Consider the following 12906-nt stretch of genomic DNA (forward strand, 5'->3'; position numbering starts at 1 on the left):
GCTACACAGGTATAAAACTCACACAGTGATGATTAAACATGTTGAAGGCACAGACCTACCCATCCTTTCCTCGCAGATGGGAAAAGAAATGCAAGGGAGCACTCGTGTGCAGATTGATCCCAGTGCCAGGCGGAGGTTTGCTCCATCTGTAACTGCTCTGACTGGGACCAGGATCAGTAACTGCGAGGTGGTTGAGCTGGATTGTGTCCCTGTAAAACTATGGAAATGCTGCTTTGTGGGCCTCTTGTTCCCTGAATAAGCATGCAGCTGACAGGCCTTTGAAGTACATGCACATATTTACCCCTTTTCTGCCTGATATGCAACAGGAAATTTATTTTTCTCTGCTAACTCTGTGCTTTTCTTCTCCCACAGCTCTCATCTCTAATTGTTTGGCTATTAATTAATAATATACTACACAGGATTAGGTAATCAGGAAAATTGGCATCATTTACAGCAGCATTTACTACATTTATCTCTGTTTTCAGACTTAAATTTCATGTTTCATTCCAAGGTTTTACAGCCACATTTTTATTTCCATGCCTTTGCTAATGAAGACTGTTTGTGGCCAAAATACAGGATAAAATAAAACTTTATGATCTTAGCTGCAAGTTGGTGTAAGGTCATTAGATTTGGCAAGCTATACTTGCTTGGAGTTCGATACCCAGTGGTTGTTTCCAATTTGATCCACTTGGGCATTTGTAACAATAAATGTTAAGCTTTCAGATTTTACAATATTGTAAGTTCCAGGGAAGCGTTAAGACTAAATATAGGTTCAGTTTTTACCTCCCTTGAGTGATTTTTTTTTTTTTTTGTTCTTGCACTTCTTGCTGCTGGCGAAGCTATCTTCCTGGGGGATAAAGAAGGAAGCTTTGGTTTCATGGAATGACACCGTTTTGAGCTCCACAGCTAAACAGAGCTGAATCAGATTGGCATGAACATAGTATCTATATAAGGGAACATGTGCACTTCAAAATTAGGTCTAACAATTCAAAAAGTGACACTGCTTTCCTCAAATACGCATTGAACCATTATTTCAACATGGTGTTAGGAAATGAAGGATGATACAATTTTTCAGAGCAGTAAGAATCTGATCACTTGTGTTTTCTAACAGAAATGTTTGGGGTTTTTTTGTGAAGTGAGGAAGTTTCTTTGGGGTTTTGGCTTCTATACTTTTCTTCCAATTTCTGTACTTCCAGCTTTTTCCTTTCACTATCAATTAGATAGTCTTTCCTCATTTAGATTTAAAGCTTTGACATTTTCTTTTTATTTTTTCTCTCTCCCTGATACACAGGATTCGTTGCTATATTTTACTACTTTAATCCTTGTAAGATCTGATGAGTCTGTTTCTTTTCTATTGTACCATTGTCTAGAATTTCACTATTGACTTTTGACACATATGTTGTTCTCTGTCAGTCCATGTAAAACACTGGACAAAACAGCTGTCAGTAATTAGCTGGCTGTCTAAATACAAATGCCATCTCTATGCATGGTAAGCATAAGAGACTTTAAACATAGAAGGAATTTTTGTGCATGTAGGTACACCTGTTTTTATACTACTGCTATTTTCAAACAAAATGTTTCAAAATTAAGTCAGTGCTGCTGAGTTCAGATAAATCAGAGCCAGATTTCAACAACTCAATATCTTCATCAATGACATAGACAGTGAGATTGAGTGCACCCTCAGCAAGTTTGCAGATGACACCAAGCTGAGTGGTGCAGTTGTCACGCCTGAGGGACAGGATGCCATCCAGAGGGACCTGGACAAGCTGGAGAAGCGGGCCCGTGTGAATGTCATGAGATTCAACAAGGCCAAGAGCAGGGTCCTGCACCTGGGTCGGGGTAACCCCTGGTATCAATACAGGCTGGGGGATGACAGGATTGAGAGCAGCCCTGAGGAGAAGGACTTGGGGGTACTGGTGGGTGAAAAGCTGGACATGAGCCAACAATGTGCGCTTGCAGCCCAGAAGGCCAACCATATCCTGGGCTGCATCAAAAGCAGCGTGGCCAGCAGGTCAAGGGAGGTGATTCTGCCACTCTACTCTGCTCTGGTGAGACCCCACCTGGAGTCCTGCATCCAGCTCTGGAGCCCTCAGCACAGGAAAGACATGGACCTCTTGGAGTGGGTCCAGAGGAGGGCCACAAAAATGATCAGAGGGATGGAACACCTCTCCTGTGAAGACAGGCTGAGAGAGTTGGGGTTGTTCAGTCTGGAGAAGACAAGGCTCTGGGGAGACCTTATTGCAGCCTTTCAATACTTAAAGGGGGCTTGTAAGAAAGATGGGGACAGACTTTTCAGGAGGGCCTGTTGCGCTAGGACAAGGGGTAATGGTTTTAAACTAAAAGAGGGTAGATTTAGGCTAGATATAAGGAAGAAATTTTTTACGATGAGAGTGGTGAAACATTGGCCCAGGTTGCCCAGAGAGGTGGTAGATGCCCCATCCCTGGAAACATTCAAGGTCAGGTTGGACGGGGCTCTGAGCAACCTGATCTAGTTGAAGATGTCCCTGCTCATTGCAGGGGGGTTGGACTAGATGACCTTTAAATATCCCTTCCGACCCAAACTAGTGTATGATTCTATGATTCCATAACTCCTAACACAATTCTTGTAACACCAGAACTGCTTCTTTCATGTCCAGCTCAATTTTCACTAATGAGCAGTAGTAGAACCAAAATATTATTTTCCCCTTATGTTGCTCCAGTACTTGTTATTTGTGTGGGTCCAAATTTAGCCACTAAGAAAATATGTGGATTTACTAATAAGCTGGCCTTTTTATTCTGTAATATCTGCCATAGAAATCTTGTATGACCTATTCTTGTAGGCACTATCTTGTCACCAACAGTAGTTAGTATGGCTTGCATATTTGAAAAGTAATCCATTAATGAGTAGCCTGACAGTAAACTTCTAAAAATTACTCTATGGTGCAATTAAAAAGAATAATTCAGATCTTCAAACTCAGGAAGTGAGAGAAGCATTTATTTTGCAGTGAACATCTGAAAACTGGAGAACATATGACTGAAACAGAAGGAAGCACATGTTTACCACTGTGTATATAAAAGTCTTGCCCTGGCTCTATACTCATGTTCAAATTGTCACATGTGATCTTTATAGGCAAATGATCATGCAAGTCTGAAAATATGGGTCAGTTATTTCAATCTGTTATCAGTAACTGCCTTCTAATTCAGTATTTAATGCACATATTTATTTAAGGGGCAAGTCCTGCCTATGTTTAGGCAAGACAAATTCCTGTAGAAGAGTTGGGAAAGTTCTAAAAAAAAAATAAAATTCCTCCTTTGATGCAGAATGAGGCTATCCTGCAGTGATCAGATTAACTTGCCAACTGACCACAGCTTTGAAGGCTAGCGGCATGCTTTGCACATACTGTGAGCCATTGACTTCATCAGATAAAAGTTTAGTAGTTCTGAATAAACTTAAAAAGTGAATCATGAGCTCTGTGTTGACATGAGCTGCTTTCTCTAAACAACTTTTAAAGCTCCTTACCAGGCTTTTTCTTTTGAGAAATGGCATGTTTGAGGGATTCCAGAAGTTCCTCAACCATTATTCTCCACCCTCCCTACTTTAAAGTATTTCTGATACTCTGAGATAATTCAGGGTTCAGTGAGGACGACAAAGCGTAAGCATGACTCCAAATTTAGTGATTAGGGATCTGAGATTGGTAAGGGGAGATCTTAAAGCCAGTCCTGGCTTTAAAGGATTGGATAAAATATAAACACATCCTTGGCGTGAATGCAGGAAATGAAGTGGGTTCTCAAACCATTAATTTATGTGATTGCACATCAACCTGTAATCTCTTTTTGGCCTAATGACCCTTTGAATGAAGAAGAACTTGAGAAGGAAAAGATGAGAGAAGTCCCTTGTCCCACAGATGTATTTCCGTCCTTTTCAGCCTTCCTATTTTGGGTCTTCTGGTGGCAGACAAGAGCCATGAGTTCAGATGTCTAAAAGACTAAAGAAAGAGCTGAAATGGCATCTCTCATAGCCTAGAAGAATGCTGAGATCACTGTGCATGTTCAAAAAGTGCAGTTTTATGTAGTAACTGCCAAGAACAAAAGTCATGGATGTTTCTGTTTTCCTTGAACGGTCTGATGCACTCCTTCTCTGTGATTGAAATGTGCTTCCTATAAAACCTCCAATTCCCTCACATATGACAATAAGGATAAAAAAAAAAAAAAGAAAACATGAGTTGGCTCTATTTTTTTTGTATCCTCAATAAAGGCCAGGAAAATAAAAGGAGCTAAGCCACTGGGTCTTTAACACAAGATGATACCTCAGGGCACTGGTAGCCTTTAAGGGCATGTGAACAGCCTGTCAGCAGACAGTCGTGGCCACTAACAGCAAACTTCAACACCCCCTTGACACATCAGACTCCTCCGGGTCAGAGGGACTCTGACCTCATTGCTGTCAGTGGTAAAATCCTTCTTGACTTTAGCTAGGCCAGGATTTTGCACATATTTTAACTGCCAAAAGCCATAGCTGTACATGGCCTTTACCTCTGTGTACATAACACTGCAGTGAAAGTGCTAGGCTGAAACTCAGGGGATGTGGGGTCAGTTCCCAGCTCTGCAAACGGTTTCCCCCTACAAATGGTTTCCCCTGAAATGTCTGGAAAGGACTTTATCTATGCTGTGTTTTCTCCCATTTTCTCATCATTTATCTGTTCTCATAAATTCTCTAGAGCAAGTCTTTCTCTGTGTATACTCACATCTTGTAATGCTTTGTCTCTTGTTTTGATTGAAATTTTTGTTTGTAATACAAATAAGGTTTATTTAAAGTTCAGCTTTACTAAATCATCCATTCCAATGCCATAATACTTTAACAACTTCTATTTTCAGGTCACCAGAGTATCTTGCAATCATTGCATATGCACGCTGCCTAACTTTTGACATTTAGTCTGACCAGTTAGGCCTGAGATAGCCAAAACAGTTAGCAATTGCCTCTGCTCTCTTGATTCATGTGAAGCCACTTGGATGTCTCTTAACCTTGCTCCTCCTGTGGTTTTGGTACCACCATGTGGAGATATTCATGGAACTCCTGTTTTACTTGAGACCTTTCTAAGCTTTGTGAATGCAAACTAACAGATATACATATATATATGTATTTTAACATTCATGTTTGACCAAACCACTTCCCAAACAGCTATTTGTGGGATAAGGAGATCAAGGTTCACACAGCATTGGGTTTGCAGATGCCAGTAATTCAGTTTCAGGGTTTGCCAGTATAGCAAGATTAATGTACAGGTTGGAGAAAAAAAAACCAAACAGCCACAGATAATCGTCAACCATACCTATCCCAGGGTGCAATGAGAATCTCATATAAGCATCTCAAGGTAGGTTCTTCACATGTTGAATACAGATGAAATTTGACCTATTTTTCCTACCTGAGAAGTTAGAGGAAGACTACCCATCGCTGTGTATGTGCTGATATTTAGTACATATGCTTGCTTTCCCCTACTAGTCTAAATGCTTCCATTAGGTTCAGCGTGAAGAGCAATCCTGAAGACAACAATGAAATCTGAGCTACAGAGACAGCAGGAAATATTTGCAAGCTGTGCGAGGTCCAGCAGTGATACTTAAACAAAACATCACGTTTTGCAGGAGAACGCTGCATGCCAATCACTTATGAACTAGACCCCCTCCCCTTTCTTTCAGAGAGGAGACAGTGTTCATCTCGAAGGGGAAGATGAACTCCTTATTTAAAGGAGTACATGAAGAACTAAACCGCAAAAAAAAAAAAAAAAAAGCACTTTGAGAAGCTTCCCTGTACTAAAAGAACAGATGGAAGCATCTGAGAAAGAATGAGAGGGAGGAGGGAGGGAGGTACGGAGTAGAAGGTTATTCACACTGCCTGATTTCAGGGATCCAGTTCAGGCTTCTTATACACAACTGAGACGGCTAGGTTCCCTCAGAGGTCCCTTTGGGGTCTATTTTCAATTAATTTAGAGGAATTGTCTTCCCAGTTTAGGATAGTTAGGCTGTGTGAATCTCTCCCAAACTATTACCTTTTAACAGCATCAGTAGGAGGCTTTTATTGTCTATGATATTTACTTGCATCATTAATCCAAATAACAACAGTGGTTTTAAGAAAAGTGGAATAAAAAGGGCATAGTGTGCTGGGGAGCCATCGGTGGGTACTGAGGGTGCTTAAGTACCCAGCTGAAGCTTGTGTCCTGGTACAGCTGGTGTTCATAGTGCAGGCTTGAAAGTCAACAGATTTTTGGTGTGTAAGTCTGATCCTGAGAAAGGGTTGCAATCCTCACTGAACAAGCACTACAGACACGCATGAAGCCTCACATGCTGTAGTTAGGAAAGACCCCCGCCAGCACAGCTCTCCCTCTGGTGCACTGAAACGTGGGGACTCAGAGGGAGTGGGAGGGTGTCCCAAGCTCTGCAGCTCAAAACATTCCTGTTTCCCAGTGAAGAAGCACAGATTTTGCCCAGGGTGTTTTGTTAAGAGTGGAAGCTTTCCTCCACTGCCAGTCCCAGAGGATTCAATTGCAGTCTCAGATACTTGTCTTTTCTCTGCCCCATTCTTCCTGCCAGCAGTTATTCCTCACTCATACTGAGTCTAATTTTTCAAAATCAGTTTTCTGGTGGATATTTGTTGCCATGAAATCCTCCAGGCTCAGGGTGGGGGTGAGGGGCGGGGGGGTAGTTGATCTGTGCTCTCCACTTTCTCCTTGGTTCATTGGCTGTTTCAAATGTGTTATTGCCTTTGGGACAACTGTGAGGTTCTTGCTGTCTTGTTACTGTCAGTAAGCTCCCAGGCTTGACACCTGTGCCAGTGGCATGGTTAGAAAACAGGACATATTAGAAATAGGTTAGAGTATCACAGGTTTATATCAATCAGGACATGACTATTTCTTTTTTAAAATGCAAAAATTTTGTGTGGGAGTTTACTGCACCAACATGAAATCAAAAGGAGCATTTACAAGAGCAATTTACTACTTCAAGCATGTTGCAAAAATATGGCAGTAAAGATAAAAAAAGAGACTAATCCAAGATGGCGCAATAGCTTTCATCATCCAGTCTCATAAATGTCTAATCCCACTCTCCTTCAGACCATGTTTATTTTCATATAAATTCCTTTAAATTGTAGTGTTGCTCTTTTCTCAAACATGACTAATTGTTTTATGCTACCCTTGTGAGCCCAGTTTTCATCATAGCATGTTTTCACACTGTGTGACCCAGTTGATGTGGCTATTCTATCCAGTAAAGAAAAGGAGGTATGGTAATATATTTCTACGGCATATGCATGTTTCCATTAGACATCCATTCCCTGGGTTTCCCAAATTTTCTTAGTGCAGAAGCATATTTTTCACTTGGCTTCACCTTTTGAGGGTTGCATTTTCTCCTTGATGGGTACCAGAAGTTTGGCTATTTGAGCAAGAGGAAATAATTTAATGGACATCAATCATGTTCCTGGACACTAGGTGTTCTACACAGTTTAAAAGTGAGCAGAGTAGATTCATGCCAGTTGCAGCTAAATTTTTAAGAGCAACTGTGATAAAATTATTCTTAGCTCAGAGCATGAAAGAGGATGTAGCTGTAGTCTCCCAGATTCAGTCCAGGAGGGTAGGTGGGCTTCTGAGTAATTATTTTCTCTCTTAATAATCTCTTAATTTAGAACACCTGCCATAACCTGCAAGTGGTTTGGGTACATCACGAGAAATCGTTTACCTCATCATGCTTCCTGGCCTGTTTTGGGAATATGCTGCTGGGATTGCAAATCTCTGCTTCTCTCATCTGTCCTATCCTGCACAAGGAGGACATTAACAGTTAAAAAAAGGAATAGGAATTGTTCAGTGCAAATATCATGAACCAGAAAGCAGAAAAACCTTCTTCCCTCTATGTTCCCAGAAGAAGGACACAATTTAATGTAAAGTTTACATCTCTTGAGCAGAGAGTTAACATTCCCCATTAACAGCAAAATACCAGTATTGTGAGTATTAAAAAAAAAAAGTTATTTTAACTCTTAGTTTTGATCGTAAAACTCAAAATCTTTCTAAATATGGCCCCATTATATCATGAATATGATAAACTCAAAGAAAACATTTTTACATTCCTCTCAGGCTCTCTCAGTTCTTCACTGTGATTGCATTTAAGCATGGCTTTACATGGAATAAGTCAAGAAGATTATTTCTTCTTATTCATAAAGCTGCACGGATGTACACATGGTTGGGGAATGAAGCAGAGGATTGATCTCTTGGCAGAGTTTTCCATAATTCCAAAGTGCATGCTTTTAATTCATGAATATATACGCATACATTTGTGTATAAACATGTGTGTATATATAATTGTGTATAAATATCAGGCAGAACATAGTAGCCTAAGTAATAAAATTATGCACACCACATTGGGATGAATACTAAATTGTGTGCTATCTTATCAGAACCCTGCAGTAAGTACATTTTAATCGCATTTTTCCAGAGCTGTGTATTTCACATACAGCATTCAAAGGATATCACAAGATTTTAGTAAGAAATTTCAATGTTTTTATTACATTCATATGGGAAGCATAACTTCACATTCCTACATGTTTACTGCACTTTCCATAATACCCCAGTTGTCAGGAAAAAACAGGAAAATACTAAAAGAAAAACAGTTTAGATTAAAAGACTGAGCCCCCCTATGGATATTCTCAGATCCATGAAATTCTTTCTTCTGGGGATTTCTCTGATGGATGTGGAGGCTCATCGCCTGGCCACAGCACTGGCAGGAAACCCCACACCTTGAACAGGATGACCTCAAAGAAACTGCTGAGTTTTCTGGCCCCTTTTTCAGACCTTTTTCTCCTGGGGCCAGAGCTGCACTGTGTGAACATTAAAGATTTCATGGTGCTCTTCAAAAGGGAGCCAGCCCTGAACTCCTTAACAGCAGTCTGCTTTGCCTCAGGAATTAAAGACAGTAGGAATTGACCTCAAAACAGGACTTCTCCCCAGCGCTGATGAGAATTTTCTTTCCCCTGTCCCTGTCATTTTACATGCCGTGTACTAGCTGGTTGCCCCTCTTCCCTACGACCCCAAAAGCAATTCTATTTTATCTGTGTTTTACACTTGCAGTTTTCCCAGCGTTTTGGGTTCATTCGTAGGCACTTCACAATTACACTGGGTCTGACTCTCAATTACATTAAAGCCTCTTTACATTTAGATTATAAGGCCCCTTTACACTGCTAGAATAATATAAGTGGACCTCAGTGTAAATGAAAATCATCCCCTCATTTTTGTATTTTCCTCCAAAGCACCATGTTTGTTCCACTACACAAAATAAAACAGAACAGCCATGACGAAAGATGTGATCCTTTTCCTCACTTAGCAAGGAATACCCTGAGAACTGGTGCTACCAAAGTTTTATTATTGCTCACAAAACAGATCTTGGAACCATTTACTGGACACAATACAGCATCATTAAAAAATTAAACTAAACGACAGTTGTCCAAATAAATACACAAAGTACATTTTGTGATCCATTACCTCATTTTTATTGCATTTATCCACTTCATGGCTGCTTTGCAGTTCAGTAATTTGTGATGGGTTTTCCAGTCATCAGTGACAATTAACTAAAATGAACCGCAAAAATAATAGAACAACAACAAAAAGGGAAATCTATTTTTAAAATGTTTTATCCAAAAGAGTGCTCAGTGGTCCATTAGGTCTATTACTAACAACACATGCTTTTGGAATAATGGTGTTCTTTAGATGTGATAAAATCACCAATAATAGGAAAAGAAAGGAAGGAAGAAAAGCAGGTATCACACAGTAACCCAGCTTTGCAGTGGGAAGAGCTTTCTGTTAGAAACATTTCTACATTTTTCTGTGAAATATTGAGTGTTTTTTCTAAGGCATAATTTGTTTCCTAAGAAAATTTCATTTTTTAGAAAAGACCGTACACAAATTCCTAAAAGTATTCTTTTGAAAACTAAAATACTGTTTCAAAGGAACTGTTGCGTATCTTGCAAATGGAGGTCCTGGATGTCTGCTTGTTGCCTCTGTTCTTTAATGGTACTTGGCTGAAATCTTCCAGAAAGCTTCATGTCCAGGTGTGCCAGCAATATACCCTGCCTGCAACAACATGGAGAGAATTGCCTTGTGGGAGATTTAGGTAGTCCAAATGGTCTGAAACTGTGAGAAAAAAAAAGTAGCTTTCTGTACTTTAGACACGTTTTCCACAGTATTTCCATAACACTCATTTCCAAGAAAAGATGGTATTTCACAGAAAAAGTAAAATTTTCTATGAAAAATAATCAAAATTATGTAATTTTTAAAATGTGTATATTGGTTTCCATTTTATGGACTCATACCCATTTTCCAGCCATCCTGCTTCATAGTTACTACCTATCAAAAGGAAATCAATAGCTATTCTCAGTAAGGAATTAATTGAGAAAAAGAGCAAATGGCTAGAGGACCAGATTTTAAGGAAAGCCTTGGAAATTCATTTTGGTTTCTCTGAAAATCAGCAATGACCTTTCAAACTCTTCACTTGCTCCTGGTGTTACTAGTTTGAAAAAACTAGAGTGCTTATTTTGGCAGTTTTAAATAAGGTGTACATACTAGATTCATCCCACTTCAGGTATACAGTTGTGTCATTTAAATAAGAACCAAGGCTCATTTTCTGTCTAATGGCAAAAGATGTACTTGTCTAGAGGACTGTTCAATTTTAGGTGATCTAATTCAGCCTTTGCAGATCCCCATCTCTTTCTATTGATACCTAATTTAGGTGTCTCCTGTAAGTGCCTAAAGCCAAAGGTGCAGAATATCTATGAGTACTACATCAAGAATGCAGTTTCCAAAACTACAAAAACAAATTTTATCAACCATTCTGCTAGTATTCCAAAGCAGAATGTTCCATATGAGATTTGCATGATTTTTAGTGATTAATATATTCTTTGCTTTAAAGTGGCAAGTAAGAGCAAGGGCTTTGGGCCACTAGCTTCATCCCCTTAGAACCAAAATATCCACTCTGAACAGGTGGCTGCTGCATATGCATGGATGAGTTGTGTATGAGCAACAGATCTGATGAACACAGGATATGCTGGAACAGACGTGTTCAGCCTAGCAGGAAATAGGAACTCTGTGGACCACTTATCTCCCATTTGCAGTCTCTTCAGCGAGGTGCAACTCAATCATCTCCAGCCTTACAAATGGTATTATACAGCTTCATGAAGATTATTTGGAAAACTCATTGAAAGAATATACATGACTTAGTTGTGGTACATATGGTTGTGGTACATGGTTTTGCAAGATTACAGTTTATGCTGTCATTTGTGGCATTGTCTCTTTTTTTCATTGTTCTATTTTTGTGTTTTCAATAGAGCATTTTCTTTAATTATAGTGCAGTATCCCCTTTCAGTAAGAAAAGAATTTAAATGAACTTGTGAAAAAAAGCAAAGGACTGGAAAACAAGAGACCAATTCAATTGTTCCCAGCTCTGGCACGATCCTTCGTGAGATTTTAGAAGATTCACTTCCTTATCTCTGGAGCTTATTTTCCCTGTCTGTAAAACCAAATACTGCTTCTCCCTCTGTGTATTCTCCCATCACAGAAAGGATAAGAAAAAGAATGAATCATTTATGACAGATTTTATTGCTCTTACTGTTTGTGTCACTGGAGTGCATTCTGATAAACCAAATATATTTTAGTCTAATCGTTACATTATATTAGTAAACTAAACAGTGTCAAAGCTCAGTCACTGTCCCAGGGACCAGCTGGTGAAGTCTGCCCACAACTCTTAAATTATTTTAGCCTCCACAACAAGATGACTGCATCCTACTGTTTATTGGGAATAATCCCCGGTACAAGCTAGACTGTAAACTCCCCAAGAGTCCTTCAGGAGAGAGTTAGTTTGCTTGGGCTGTTCAAACCACTCAAAAGCAGAGATGATCAAGATCCAGCTCCACTGACTGCAGTGCACTTGTACTTTGATGCTCTTTAATGTATTAGTATAGATGAAGCCATTAAGAAAGGATGGGATGGGATGGGATGGGATGGGATGGGATGGGATGGGATGGGATGGGATAGGATAGGAGCCTTGTGGACAACCCATTGTTTACCCATACCCATATCGCTGGAGGACACAAAGCTCTGCAGAGTTCCTTAGGACTTCAGTGAATTCAACTTACTGATAAGTAAGAAAAGGTGCATGGTGTATAAAACAAGTGTTTTTCCTGCAGTGGTGATTGCTGCTACTGAGAAAACAAAGTTTACTATCAGAGATTACTGTGCTCAAATGAAAATGCGGACACAGGTGCCTTAATACTTGAGCTGGGATAAGTTTTACATAGCTGTAAAATGAGCTTCAGCTTTTAAGTTGCTGTCTTTTTCTTTATAATAATAATCTCTTCACTTTTACAAGCTCTATATTATTTTTAGGTAAGAAAACACTATAAAGTTCATGTTTTATTGTTCCTTGCAGTTATATAAATTATATTTGGCCAAAATAAATGTAATTCCTACTGTGCGAACTGAGAACCCCGAATGTTGATTTTCCTCAAGTTATAAACAATGTGAAGATATGTTATACTGGGTCACAATTTTCCACTGTACAGCAAAATATATAACTCACTTTTAATAACAAAACTGCATATATCATTAAAGTTTCCTACTCCATGGAGCACATATTATGTTTCTCTGCACAGCAAGGGATATCCTTTCTATGTACCACAATTTCTAAAACATTGTTTGACTGAATGAAAAATATTTTAGTGATTCATTAGTAAAACAGCTGTCATTTTGAAAAATTATTCAAATTAGTCTGTATTTTTATTAGTAGTATTGAATTCTTTTTGCAGGCTTTTTTTTCTTTTCTTTGTAGATCTAATATTGCAGTACATGTTTGTACCTCTTTCATCTTCCTGTTGCCATGGTTTTTGGAAAGGGAACTTTGGAGAATTAT

This window comes from Mycteria americana, chromosome 3 (genome assembly GCF_035582795.1).
Source record: "Mycteria americana isolate JAX WOST 10 ecotype Jacksonville Zoo and Gardens chromosome 3, USCA_MyAme_1.0, whole genome shotgun sequence".
Taxonomy (NCBI): domain Eukaryota; kingdom Metazoa; phylum Chordata; class Aves; order Ciconiiformes; family Ciconiidae; genus Mycteria; species Mycteria americana.